Genomic DNA, 15,302 nt, shown 5'->3' on the forward strand with positions numbered 1-15,302 from the left:
AAAAAAGTGTTAAAGGCTAATGGACATCAGTACAGAAAGGAGGAACTCAGGTGTAGCCAAAGTGGACTACCTGAATTAAGGAGACAGAAACGAGTATTGAGACTGCACTGAGAGGGCTAGACTTCCTAGCCAGCATAAAGGAAAAAATACAGCTATCCAGAGACAGAATTCCTGAGATGTACAGAAGGTTCCTCAGACTAAGTGTTCAGTCTTGATTCAGGAACAGAGAATAATTACCCTTAGACTAGACAACGCTGTGGTCCCAAATTACCCAGGGACTTCCCTGCCGGTCCAGTCATTAAGAGTCCAGCTGCCAAAGCAGGGGACAGGAGTTTCATCACTGGCCTGGGAAGATTCTGCATGCTGCAGGGTAACTAAGTCCTCGAGCCACAACTACTGAAGTCCGTGGGCTCTAGAACCTGTGCTCTGTAACAAGCGAAGCCACATAAACAGAAGCCTAGGCACCACAACAAAGAGTAGCTCCCGCTCGCCATGACTAGAGAAGGCCTGTGTGCAGCAGCGAAGACCCAGCACCACCAGAAATAATTCAAAAAAATAAAAATTAAAAAAAGCATTACCCAAAAGATCAAACTGTTTCCAAGTAATTTAATTGTGACCTGGAATAAAGCTCAAAAATATATGTAATATTTGTAGGAATACAAAAATACCCAGCACCTAACAAGCTAAAATTCAAAATGTCTGGCATTCATTCAGAGATTACCAGGTATATTTGTTTTCTACTGTTGTATTACCAATTATCACAAACATAGTACCTTAAAACACCACCCACTGATTACCCAATAGTTCTGCAGGCCTGAGTTTGAGTGGGAGGGTCTGCATTCTTTGCTAAAGATTTCATAAGGCTGAAATCATTGTGTCTGCCAGGCTGGGCTCGTAACCTGGAAGTTCTGAAGAACCTGCTTCTAAACTCATTCAGGTTACTGGTAGAATTTAGTTTCCTGAAACCATAAGAATAGGGATCCTATTTCCTTGCTACTGACAGCCAGGGTCTATTTTCAAGTTCTAGAGGTGACCTGCATCCCTTGTCATGTGACCCCACCCCATCTCTAAGTGAGCAAGGGCACATAAAATCCTTTTTATGATTCATCTCTCTCTGATTTTCCCTCCTTCCAATGGCCAGGGAGGGCTTCCCTCATAGCTCAGTTGGTAAAGAATCCTCCTGCAATGCAAGAGACTCTGGTTCAATTCCTGGGTGGGGAAGGTCCACTGGAGAAGGGATATACTACCCACTCCAGTATTCATGGGCTTCCCTTGTTGCTCAGCTGGTAAAGAATCTGCCCACAATGTGGGAGACCTGGGTTCAATCCCTGCATTTGGAAGATCCCCTGGAGAAGGGAAAGGCTACCTACTCCAGTATTCTGGCCTGGAGAATTCCATGGACTATACAGTCCATGGGGTCACAAAGAATCAGACACAACTGAGCAGCTTTTTTTTTATTCTTTCTTATTTTTACTTTATTTTACTTTACAATACTGTATTGGTTTTGCCATACATTGACTTGAATCCACCACAGGTGTATACAAGCTCCCAATCCTGAATCCCCCTCCCACCTCCCACCCCATGTCATCTCTCTGGATCATCCCCGTGCATCAGCCCCAAGCATCCTGTATCCTGTATCGAACACAGACTGGCACTTCGTTTCTTACATGATAGTATACATGATAGAATGCCATTCTCCCATATCATCCCACCCTCTCCTTCTCCCTCAGAGTCCAAAAGTCCGTTCTATACATCTGTGTCTCTTTTGCTGTCTCGCATACAGGGTCATCATTACCATCTTTCTAAATTCCGTATATATGTATCAGTATACTGTATTGGTGTTTTTCTTTCTGGCTTCCTTCACTCTGTATAATCAGCTCCAGTTTCATCCATCTCATTAGAACTGATTCAAATGTATTCTTTTTAACGGCTGAGTAATACTCCATTGTGTATATGTACCACAGCTCTCTTATCCATTCATCTGCTGATGGACATCTAGGTTGTTTCCATGTCCTGGCTATTATAAACAGTGCTGCGATGAACATTAGGGTACATGTGTCTCTTTCAATTCTGGTTTCCTTGGTGTATATGCCCAGCAGTGGGATTGCTGGGTCATAAAGCAGCTCTATTTGCAATTTTTTAAGGAATCTCCACACTGTTTTCCATAGTGGCTGTACTAGTTTGCATTCCCACCAACAGTGTAAGAGGGTTCCCTTTTCTCCACATCCTCTCCTGCATTTATTGCTTGTAGACTTTTGGATCGCAGCCATTCTGACTGGTGTGAAATGGTACCTCACTGTGGTCTTGATTTGCATTTCTCTGATAATGAGTGATGTTGAGCATCTTTTCATGTGTTTTTTAGCCATCCATATGTCTTCTTTGGAGAAATGCCTATTTAGTTCTTTGGCCCATTTTTTGATTGGGTTGTTTATTTTTCTGGAATTGAGCTGCATAACTTGCTTGTATATTTTTGAGATTAGTTCTTTGTCAGTTGCTTCATTTGCTATTGTTTTCTCCCATTCAGAAGGCTGTCTTTTCACCTTACCTATAGTTTCCTTTGTTGTGCAGAAGCTTTTAATTTTATTTAGACGCCATCTGTTTATTTTTGCTTTTATTTCCAATATTCTGGGAGGTGGATCATAGAGGATCCTGCTGTGATTTATGTCCGAGAGCGTTTTGCCTATGTTCTCCTTTAGGAGTTTTATAGTTTCTGGTCTTACATTTAGATCTTTAATCCATTTTGAGTTTATTTTTGTGTGTGGTGTTAGAAAGTGATCTTGTTTCATTCTTTTACAAGTGGTTGACCAGTTTTCCCAGCACCACTTGTTAAAGAGATTGTCGTTAATCCATTGTATATTCTTGCCTCTTTTGTCAAAGATAAGGTGTCCATAGGTGTGTGGATTTATCTCTGGGCTTTCTATTTTGTTCCAGTGATCTATATTTCTGTCTTTGTGCCTGTACCATACTGTCTTGATGACTGTGACTTTGTAGTAGAGCCTGAAGTCAGGCAGCTTGATTCCTCCAGTTCCATTCTTCTTTCTCAAGATTGCTTTGGCTATTCGAGGTTTTTTGTATTTCCATACAAACTGTGAAATTATTTGTTCTAGTTCTGTGAAAAATACCGTGGATAGCTTGATAGGGATTGCATTGAATCTGTAGATTGCTTTGGGTAGTATACTCATTTTCACTATATTGATTCTTCCAATCCATGAACACGGAAATTTTTCCATCTATTAGTGTTCTCTTTTCTTTCTTTCATCAGTGTTTTATAGTTTTTGATATATAGGTCTTTAGTTTCTTTAGGTAGGTAAATTCCTAAGTATTTTATTCTTTTCGTTGCAATGGTGAATGGAATTGTTTCCTTAATTTCTTTTCTACTTTCTCGTTATTAGTTTATAGGAATGCAAGGGATTTCTGTGTGTTGATTTTATATCCTGCAACTTTACTATATTCATTGATTAGCTCTAGTAATTTTCTGGTGGAGTCTTTAGGATTTTCTATGTAGAGGATCATGTCATCTGCAAACAGTGAGAGTTTTACTTCTTCTGTGGATCAAGAGCACTTCCCAAAGCTGATTTCTGACTGGCCCAGTTTCGAGCAATAAATCCATCCAACAAATCAGTTAGCCCAGCTAAAGCAAAAACTCCTAATGCAATATTAAAATCTTCTTCAATAATCAAACAGCCCAAAACTGGGGCCAAGCCAATCCTCGTCATTGACAACATATTTGGGATTGTCCATGGGTTTTCATACAGGTTGGAGGCGCTTGTCGGGCCCCACCGGCCACGTCGGGCCTCAACAGCAGCCTCCTCTCCGGTCGTGGGCCCGGGGGCTGCCTTCTCCGTGCCTGAGCAGTGGGCTCGTGGGCTAGCCCCATGCAGCCGCAAGCGGAGCGCAGCCGGGCGCAGCCACCAGCGCTCAGCCAGGAAACCCAGGCAGCTGGACGTGGGTGGCAGCAGAGCCCCGCGGGTGCGCCCCTTTCCGGGCCGCGCTCCCGGTGCCCACAGGGCGATGCGCAGGGCCCCCCAAGAAGCGTGCGCCATCCGCGAAGCCAGCATGACCCTGCTGGCGCTCGAGGGGGGACGCAATCTACGAGAGCTCAGCAATCTAGGGCACTGGCGAACCGCTTCCTCATCAACTCCCCGCAATACTGGAGAAGATCGACGGCCTCCATCCTGGTTCTCAAACCCCAACACACTATCTTATTGAGCAGCTTTAATAATAATAATTGGCCAGGGAAATTCTTCTGCTTTTTGGGGGGTTCATGTGACTGTATTAAGCTGGTCCAGGTAACTGTCCTTTACATTAACTCAAATGAGTAGTAACCTTAATCACATATGTAAAACTCTCCTTTGCCATATCACAGAAGTGATGCCCCATCATATTCACATGGGAGAGATTCTGGAAGTCATTCTTAATATTCTGCCTATCATACCAGGAAAGCAAATAAACAGAAAAGTAGGACTCATTTAAAAAATAAAAATGATATAAATATTATGATTAGCAGACATTATCTATAAATATATTGTTTAAAATGTTGAAGAGAGACATCAAAGAAATAAAAAAAAATCTAGAGATGAAAACTACATTGTCTGAGATTAAGAAAAAAAACTGGATGGGATTGGTGGCACATTCACATCACAAAAGAAAAGGCTAGTGAAGTTGAAGCTAGAGCAATATAAATGATCAAAAATAGAAGACAGAAAGGAAAGACTTGCAGGACAAAAAACAAATTAAAACTCCCAAAACAACACATATGTGAGCTGTGAGTTTTAACTTCTAGTGTCCTAATACATGAGTACTTAAAGACCTTCATGAAAAGTAGAGAGGATAGAGAACAGAAAATACATTTGAAAAAATAATGACTAAAAATTTTCCAAATATGGTTAAAACTATGTGCTTGAAACTTTCCAAGAAGTTCAAAAGAAGTAAGCAAAAGAAAAATAAGTAAATTACACCAAAGCATAACATAATTAAATTTCTCAAAACAAATGATAAAAAGAAAGTTTTAAAAGCCACCAGAGAAAAAAGACATGTACATACAAAGATCAGGACAGCAGCAGATGTCTCATTAGAAACAATGAGAGCAAGACAGAGAAGCAATAGTACCGAGGAAACAAACCATGAACCTAGAATTCTAAATTTACTGAAAGTATCTTTCAAAAATAAAGCTTTTTCAAATATAAAAGTGGATAAAGAACCCATTATCAGAAGACGACCATGTGATCCAGCTACACCATTCCTAGGTATTATCCAAGTGAAGTGAAATGCACGTTTACACAAAAATTATACAAGGATGTTATTAGCACTTATATTTGAAAAAAGTGCAAAATGGAAACAACCCAAATATCAACTACAGATGAATGGATAAAAAAGTTATGGTATAGTCACACAATTAAATACTACCAACAATAAACAGAAAGGAACTACTGATATATGCAATTCTTCTGAATTATTCAGAGTGAAAATGGCCAGATTTCCCCCCCAAAAGTATACACTGTATGATTCAATTAATATAGAATTCTACAAAATGCAAACTAATATCTAGTGACAGAAACAGGCCAGTGATTTGCCTGGGGACAGGTATGGGGAAAGAAAGCATGAAAAGAGCAAGGAGGGGTTTCACAGAGGCACATGAGGATACTTTTGGAGATGATGTATATAATTATCTTAATTGTGGTAATGGTTTCATAACTTTAAATATATAACAAAACTTCTCAAATTATACACTTCAAATATATGTAATAAAACTGTTCTATAGACTGGATATTGATAATGGCAGCTCAGGTATATTTATTTACTAAAAATTGTAAAATTATATTTAAAACCAGAAAATTTTGTGTATTACTTCAAATACATCCTAATAAAGATGGCTAAGCATGAGGGAAAACTTCAAACTTATTTTTGGTTTGGCTATGGAAATCTTATCTCACTGTAAAGTATGAAGGCTCACTGTAAGTTTAATGAATATCATTTCAATTCTGCTTCAAAAGAAACAACTTGTGTCTGTGTGTTTTATTTGCTTTTTTTGTTATTGTTAAGGTGGTAAACTTAGTTCACTTCCACTGTAAATGTTTGGATGTAAAAGTCATCCCGGGAAAACTGAAAACATCTGGTTACTACTTCAAATCCTGGTAAATAATTAAATATTTTAGCAATCTTAATGTATTAGGAGATGACAATGTTCAACATCTGTTTTCATTTAGGGAAAAACCTGGAGACATTTAAGATCTTTACTAAGTATATAGAAGTTTCTTTCTTTTATGAGGTGACACAATTGCATCTGCATATAATCATATAAGAAATAGCTTGAAATTAAATTTTTTACTTTTATAACCCATAATATGAAATTTTAAAAACAAGCAAAGCCAAGAAGTAAATGTTCATAAGCAATAGCTATGAATTTCATTAAAATAAGTAAATATTTTTTAATTTCTCTTACTTTCTGGAAAAATTATTTTATGTCAATTTTACTAATTCAATATTTCAACTTGGTACAATTGAGTAACTTTTTTTAAATTCTGAGGAAATCTTTTATAAAAACTTGAAACTAGTCTTGAAATTTTGGACTAAAAAATTCAATCATACTTTGTATCAAAGTAATTTGTAAAGTTCAGTACTATTAAGCATAGCACTGCAAAAAAAACAAGTGTAAATGAGACAAACCATAAATAATAGCATGCAGTAAAAAGTCAGGGCAAAAAATACTCCAACTACTTATCTAGACTAATCCATTATCATGTCTAATCCTTTATTAATACCACTACTATTTCTCTTTCTAATTAATTCCAAATTTAAAGTCCAGTAGATAATTAAAGGAATTTTTTTAAAAAACAAAATATCTTAAGATACTTCCTTTTAGGCTCAATTTACATCACTAAAAGTAAAGCAAGTGAATGAAGAACATGGAGAGACCTAAAAAAAGGTTAAAGAGTTAGGAAGAGGCGCCATCTAGACTAGAAAAGGAAAATAATTTCCAGTCACACCAGCTGATTTTCTAAAATGTAGCTTTATTACTTTTCTAAAAAGACTTTAGCAACTATATTTTAATCAGTGAATCTTTCTTAAGTTTTGAATATTATATTCAGTCCTGAGCCATTAGGTGGGGAAACTTAGATAAGTACAGTCCCTGCCTTATTATCAAATAATATTTACCAAGTACCTACTGAATGTATTACTTTGCCAACTAAGGTCCGTCTAGTCAAGGCTATGGTTTTTCCAGTAGTCATGTATGGATGTGAGAGTTGGACTGTGAAGAAAGCTGAGCACTGAAGAATTGATGCTTTTGAACTGTGGTGTTGGAGAAGACTCTTGAGAGTCCCTTGGACTGCAAGGAGATCCAACCAGTCCATTCTGAGGGAGATCAGCTCTGGGGTTTCTTTGGAAGGAATGATGCCAAAGCTGAAACTCCAGTACTTTGGCCACCTCATGAGAATAGTTGACTCACTGGAAAAGACTGATCTTGGGAGGGATTGGGGGCAGGAGGAGAAGGGGGCGACAGAGGATGAGATGGTTGGATGGCATCACCGACTGGATGGACATGAGTGTGTGTCAACTCCGGGAGTTGGTGATGGACAGGGAGGCCTGGCATGCTGCAATTCACAGGGTCGCAAAGAGTCGGACACAACTGAGCGAGTGAACTGAACTGAACTGAATGTATAAAGTACTCTGTGATGGGGATTAAGAGTACATGTAGGTAGATGACAAAGTCTTTGTTCTTCACAGGTCTATATTCCAGTTTTGATTTTTTAAAAAGAAGACATATATAAGTCAAAGACATTTAATAGGCACCGTGCACAAATCAGATTGTGACAGAAGATGCGTGATATGAGTTATAGAGGATGTGGTTGGAAAGATAAATGCTTTATTTACTTATAAAATTTTTTATTGGAATATAGTTGATTTACAATGTTCTGCTAGCTTCAGGTGTTCAGCAAAGTCAATCATTGTACATATACAAATATTCACTCTTTTGTAGATTCTTTTCCAATATAGGCCATTACAGAGTCTTGAGTAGAGTTCCCTGTGTTATATACAATAGGTCCTTATTAGTTACCTATTTTATATATAGTAGTGTATATATGTCAATCTCAATTTCCCAATATCCCTAGCCCCACCTTACTCCCTGGTAACCATAAGTTTGTTTTCTACACCAGTAACTCTATTTCTGTTTTGGGTTGATAGGTAAGTTCATTTCCACATATGCAATGTCATATATTTGCTTTTCTCACTCAGTATGATAGTCTATGGCCTTCCCAGGTGGCGCAGTAGTAAAGAATCTGTCTGCAAATGCAGGAGACCCTAGAGATGCAGGTTCAATCCCTGGGTTGGAAGATTCCCTGGAGTGGGAAATGGCACTCCAGCATTCTTGCCTGGAAAATTCCATGGACAGAGGAGCCTGGCAGGCTACAGCTGCTGGACATAATTGAGCACACATGCATGCACATGACACTCTCTAGGTCAATCCATGTCACTGCAGATGGGATTATTTTGTTCTTTTATATGGCTGACTAACATTCCATTGTTTATATGTAACACTTTTTTTTTTACTTTTTTCAAACTTAAATTATTTAATTGGAGGCTAATTACTTTACGGTATTATAATGGTTTTTGCCATACTTTGACATGAATCAGCCATGGGTGTACATGTGTTCCCCATCCTGAACCCCCATGCCACCTCCCTCCCCATCCCGTCCCTCAGGGTCATCCCAGTGCACCAGCCCTGAACACCCTGCCTCATGCATTGAACCTGAACTGGTGATCTATTTCACATATGGTAATATACATGTTTCAATGCTATTCTCTCAAATCATTCTACCCTCACCTTCTCCTAGAGTCCAAAAGTCTGTTCTTTTGTTTATATGTAACACATCTTTATTCATTCCTCTGTTGATGGATATTTAGCTTGTTTACATGTCTTGGTTATTGTAAATTGTGCTGCAATAAACACTGGGGTGCATGAATCTTTTCAAATTATGGTTTTTTTTCCAGATATATGCCCAGGAGTGGGATTACTGGATCATATGGTATCTACTGTTAAGTTTTTTAAGGAACCTCCATACTGTTCTCCACAGTGGCTATACCAGTTTACATTCCCAAGACAGTGTAGAGGGTTCCCTTTCTCCACACTCTCTCCAGCATTTACTGTTTGCAGATTTTTTGATGATGGGCATTCTTACCTGTGCAAAGTGATACCTCATAAGATAAATGCTTTAAACAATAAATACTTTAAACATTTAAAATACAATAGAAAGTTTGGGCCAGAGGCTTCCAACCTTTTCTGTTTCATAGTGGCCTAGTATCTCAACTTTTTCATTGTGCTAGTAGTCTAAATGATACACCGAACAGTTCTGTTTCATAGGATATTATAACAAATTAATAACTATTAACAAAACAATATACTGAAAAGTAATCATATTTCATTCTTAAATAACCATGATCACTTCCTAATGAGATGTGTGTACCTACTGGGCACTGTACAATTTATCAAACTTTGGAATTAGATTGAAAAGTGCCACCATTATTTTCTATTCCATATTGATTTTCCTATAGTATTTATTAATATAGCAGTGAAGGAAAATTCACTTGGCATCCCAGAGTACCTTGTGAATTCACTTGATATCCCAGGGTACCACAAATTTAGGAACTCAATTTGGTAACTGAAGTTTCAGAGTGATCTTAATAGTAGTAACAGCACTGTCCAACTATAAATTTGTCCTTCAAGATTTAATGTAGAAGTCTGTCATAATATAAAACTGATTTTGATACCCAAAGCTACTAGAATGTGACAGTATGCTGCACAATTCTGAAGAACACGTTCATATCCTCAAAATATTTAATGACATTATTTTTAAGGTAAAGTCCCTGCTGACATTCATATTGATAGATTAAGGATTCTTGGGGATGGGGAAGGCCTGTGTATCAAAAATGTCACATTCACATGGGCCATACAAATCTTTGTAGGTAATGGTAAGAAAATGGTAGGGTAGCAAACTTTAAAGGCAATTTCTTTACAGAAACACAGGAAAACAAACAAAATCAGGAAAACTGGTTAGAATAAACATTACCAGAAATCTGGGAAACAGTCAAAGGTTTACTGCAACCAAGCAAATGCTTGATCAAAAAATGCAATGAACACTTGGTAGGACAGCTTTGCGGCATTTTAATTTATCTCTGCTTCATCTCTCCTCTCCCCAACCCCAATGGCTTGGTGATAGCCCTGATGATGGTGTCTGTGCTCAGTCACTTCAAATCACGTCCAATTCTTTGCTACCCTATGGATTGTAGCCTGTCAGGCTTCTCTGTCCATGTGATTTCCAGGTAAGAATGCTGGAGTTGGTTGCCTTGCCCTCCCTCCTCCAGGGGATCTTCCTGACCCACGGATCAAAACCATGGCTCCAGTGTCTTCTGCACTGCTGGCAGATTCCCTGAGCCACCAGGGAAGCCCAGCAGTCCTGAAGATAGCAGGCTATATTTCTGATATAGGTTCTTGGTGCCAGAGAGAGCAGAGAAGACTTCATTCTCAAAGAACTCTGGATGCCTGCTTTGACCTCTCTGAAGGCTCCCTAGAGGACTAACGGAAAAGGTTTACCTTTGTCTTTCACCTAACTAAGAAATCTTTCAAGACAGAGAAACAGCTAAGTACAAGGCATTGAAAGGCAAATGAAGCCTGGAGCAAAGGATATCAGTTGTCTATATTACTTAAGAGACATCCTATAGTCTTTGTGGGGCGGGAGATATGAAGTAAGCTGTTTTAGGGAATAAAAGCTCTGCAATGTTTCTACCTTACTGGAAAACCAGAAGACTAGCTGCAAAAGCAGACATCCTCAGAAGAGATCTAAGAAGGCACTAAGCTTTCACATCCGGCTGATATTCAAGCTCTGTACAAGAAAAGGCAGAATTATAAAATGTCTGGGTGAATGCTAAAAGTATGCCTTGGCACACAAACAAAGAATTCAGCTGCAAACATAAGGCAAATTTTTCTTTCTACCTGCAGGCATTAAAAAAAAAATGTCTGTCAAAACACTAGTTGACTAGTAACTTAATGGAGACTTCAGCGACCACACATAGTCACTAAACAACTACATCCTGTGTCTAACAGCAATAAGAAATTACAGAAAATGGGACTATATTCCAGAGTTACAAATAATAATATTCACCATATCCAGCTTTCAATAAAAAATTATGAAGCAAGCACATAAAGAAGAGAGTATGGCCAATTCAAAAGAAAAGTAGAAATTCACAGAAACTATCCTTGCTGCTGCTGCTGCTGCCAAGTCGCTTCAGTCATGTCCCAATCTGTGCGACCCATAGACTACAGCCCACCAGGCTCCCCCGTCCCTGGGATTCTCCAGGCAAGAACACTGGAGTGGGTTGCCATTTCCTTCTCCTTCTCTAAGGAAGTCAAAACACTGGATTTACTACACAAAGCCTATACCAACTGTCTTACAAATGGTCAAAGTTTACATGTGGTCAAAGACCTAAAAGAAACCAAAAGGGAAAAAGGAGACTGGTATTTCAACAAATAGGGAATATTAATAAAGACATAGAATTTATAAATAACCAAATAGAAATCTTGGAGCTGAAAAGTACACTAACTGAAATCTTTAAAGTTTCCTAGAGTTGTTCAACACCATATTTGAGCAGGCTGAAAAATCAGAAAACTTAAAGATATCTGGATTGAAAGTGCAGTCTTAGGAAAAGAAAGGGAAAAACAAAAATGAAGGAAATTCAGTGTTGGGGAATGAAGGATGTTATTGTGAAGAGAAAAACTGGAAAAATTAGACTCTAGCACATGTTTACTACAATAAATGCTAAAGAAAGGACTATAGGCTAAAGGAAAATTTTAACAGAAAATTTCAAATATAACAAGAGCAGAAAGAATAATGAGTCACTAGATACAAAGGACAATTTTTTTTTTTTTTCCAAAAAAAAAAAAACTTTGTTGACCCTTGAACAATGTGGGAGTTAGGGGCACTGACCATTTGCACAGTCAAAAATGTGCATGTAACTTCACAGTAGGTTTTCCATATCTCTAATCCCATATGCACTAATTCAATCAAACATGGATCACCTATACCTTTAAAGTTTTTTGCTCTTTAAAGTAAAAACAAAACTAGAAGATATACACTGGAAATGAACAACATGGCTTTGAACTGAGCAAGTCCACTTACATGTGAATTTTTTTCACTAAATACTATGATCTACAGTTGGTTGAGTCTGAAGACATGTGGGGGTTGACTGAAGTTATATACAGATATGTGACTGCAGAGGCCTGGCATCCTTAGCCTGTGTTATTCAAGGGTCAGCAACTAATTTGGAAGAGAGTATATACTATGATCACAGATTGTATTAAGTTCAATATGCATATGTGAATCTCTAAAGTAAGCAATAAACACACACACACATGCACAGGCATCCCAAATTTGATGAATGACATGAATTTACACATCAAGAAGCTCAAAGAATCCAAGTAGAATAAACTCAAAAGAAATCACCATTTTGAGATACATTATAATCAAATTGTGAAAAACCAGAGACAAAAAGGGGAATCTTGAAGGCAGCAGAGAGAAGCAAATCATTAGTTACCAAAAATCCTCAGTAAGATTAAAAGTCAATTCTTTATCAGACAGCATAAAAGCCAGGAGGGGCTGGGATGATATTTTTAGAATGCTGAAAGAAAAAGCCTGTCAACCAAGAATGCTATATATGCAAAACTAACCTTCAAAAAATGAAGACAATAAAAGATTCTAGAATAAGCAACAGTTAAGGGAGCTTATCACTAGCAGATATAGAAGCAATACTAAAAGGAATCATCCAGATTGAAATGAAAGAGAACACTAGACAGTAACTTGAAATCATAGAAAAAAAAAGGCAGCATCAGTAAAACTAACTACATAGGTAAATTAAAAAGCCAGTATCACTACTAATATATTTTCAGTTTGTAGCTCCGTGTTTACTTTATGACTTAAAAGACATGGATAAAACAATAATTGTAGTACAATATATAATACAATCTAATCAAATGGGCACACAGTGCATAAAGACATAATCTGTGTTAACAAAAATATAATGATGAGGATGCACAGACGTATAGGAGCAGAGTTTTTGTGACCTACTGTTATAAATTTAGGATGTTAACTGTAATCATTAGAGTAACCACTAACAATAATTTTAAAATATACAGAAAAGAAGTCAGGGAAAGAATAAAAAAAAAGGTAAACTAGAAAAATTCAATCAAACATAAAAGAAAAGAATTCAGAAAAAAAGATTAAGACTTACAGAAAACAGACAGCAAAACGGTAGAAGTAAGCCTTTTTGTTCCATAATAATGAATCTGGCTGGTTTATTTCCCTGGTTCTGAAAAGGGAGCTTCTAAACCCTTGTCAGTTCCCTAGTAACAGCAGTATCTTTGTTATTCATGCTGGACTCCTCAGACCACATGTGAGTTTATGCTAACAAAATGACTCACAGTAGACCTGTACACAGTTCCAGAATAGGGGCTGGCTATAACGCAAAGACCAACCATACGGTTAGAGGGCTCATGTTCTGACCCACCTATCAGTCAGAACTATGGTCTTTAGGAAAAGGTCGGGGCCTAGAGACTGATTTCAATCAAGTGGCCAATGATTCAATCATTCGCTCCTATGTATTAGGTTGGTCAAGAAGTTCCTTTGGTTTTTTATAAGTAAAAATAAAAGACACATTTTTCATTTTGACCAAGAACTTCACTCAACAATATATTCACTATTTTGTTTTACCACCTTGTGCCAATTTTCAGTCAACTTCACAATTCCATCTTTCCAAAATTTTTTATCTTTTTGAGCAAAGAACTGTTCCAGATGTCTTTTACAGTCTTCTAGGGAATCGAAATTTTTTTCCATTAAGAGAACTTTGTAAAGACTGAAATAAATAGACATCTGAAGGTGCAATGTCTGGGGAATAAGGCAGATGAATCAGAACTTCCCAGTCAAGCTGTAACAGTTTCTGCCTGGTCATCAAAGACACATGTGGTCTCAGGCTATCCTGATTGAAGATAATACATTTTCTGTTGACTAATTCTGGATGCTCTTCATTGAGTGCTGCCTTCAGTTGGTCTAACTGAGAGCAGTACTTGATGGAATTAAACGTTTGGTTTTCTGGAAAGAGTTCAGTCCTACCATTTATACAATATTATCTTCTTATAAGGAAGACTGGCCTCTGGTGTGGTTAGTGGTGGTTCATTTCACTTGTTCCAAGATCTCTTCCATTCATATTATTGTACAGTATCCACTTTTCATTGCCCATCACAATTTGTTTTAAAAACAAAACATTTTTGTTACATTTAAGCAGAGAATCGCATGCAGAAATATAGTCCAGAAAGCTTAATTTACGTGGAACCCAAACATCAAAGTGATTAACATAACTAAACTGGTGGAAATTATTTTCAATGCTTGATTTGGATATTTTGAGTATGTCGGCTGCCTCCTGCATAGTATACTATTGACTGATCTGAAACAATGTCTTGATTTGATTGCTATTAACTTCAACTGGTCTATCCCACCATGAAGCATCATCCAGTGAGAAATCTCCAGCACAAAATTTATCAAACCACTTCTGACACATTCGATCAGTCACAGCACCTTCTTCACACACTGCACATATTTTTTTCTTTTTTTTGGTTTCAGTTGTTATTTTTACCTTTCTTGAAATAATAAAGCATAACATGCTGAAATGCTACTTCTTTCCTGCCCCCTTCAATATTAAAATGGCTACACAAAAATTCATAATAATTTTGACAAGTTTTTAAAAAATGCATGCTGATATTACAGCTGTCACAATACAATCCAACAAAATTTTTTCCAATGAAGTTAAAGACAATTAAGTGCTACCAGAGCCATGCCCTGGGATTTCTTTGGAGGGAATGATGCTGAAGCTGAAACTCCAGTACTTTGGCCACCTCATGCGAAGAGCTGACTCATTGGAAAAGACTCTGACGCTGGGAGGGATTGGGGGCAGGAGGAGAAGGGGACGACCGAGGATGAGATGGCTGGATGGCATCACGGACTCGATGGATGTGAGTCTGAGTGAACTCCGGGAGTTGGTGATGGACAGGGAGGCCTGGCGTGCTGCAATTCATGGCATTGCAAAGAGTCGGACACGACTGAGCGACTGAACTGAACTGAGAGCCATCTTCGGAGAAGGCAATGGCACCCCACTCCAGTACTCTTGCCTGGAAAATCCCATGGACAGAAGAGCCTGGTGGGCTGCAGTCCATGGGGTCGTGAAGTGTCGAACACGACTGAGTGACTTCACTTTCACTT

General features: G+C 38.0%; 1 protein-coding gene across 1 annotated transcript in view; it reads right to left on the reverse strand.

Annotated features, from left to right (window-relative positions):
• PKN2 (protein kinase N2) overlaps positions 1 to 15,302 on the reverse strand; it is a 90,391-nt gene that overhangs the window by 42,489 nt on the left and 32,600 nt on the right. The window lies entirely within an intron of this gene.

The sequence above is a fragment of the Budorcas taxicolor genome, chromosome 3 (assembly GCF_023091745.1).
Source record: "Budorcas taxicolor isolate Tak-1 chromosome 3, Takin1.1, whole genome shotgun sequence".
NCBI classification, from domain to species: domain Eukaryota; kingdom Metazoa; phylum Chordata; class Mammalia; order Artiodactyla; family Bovidae; genus Budorcas; species Budorcas taxicolor.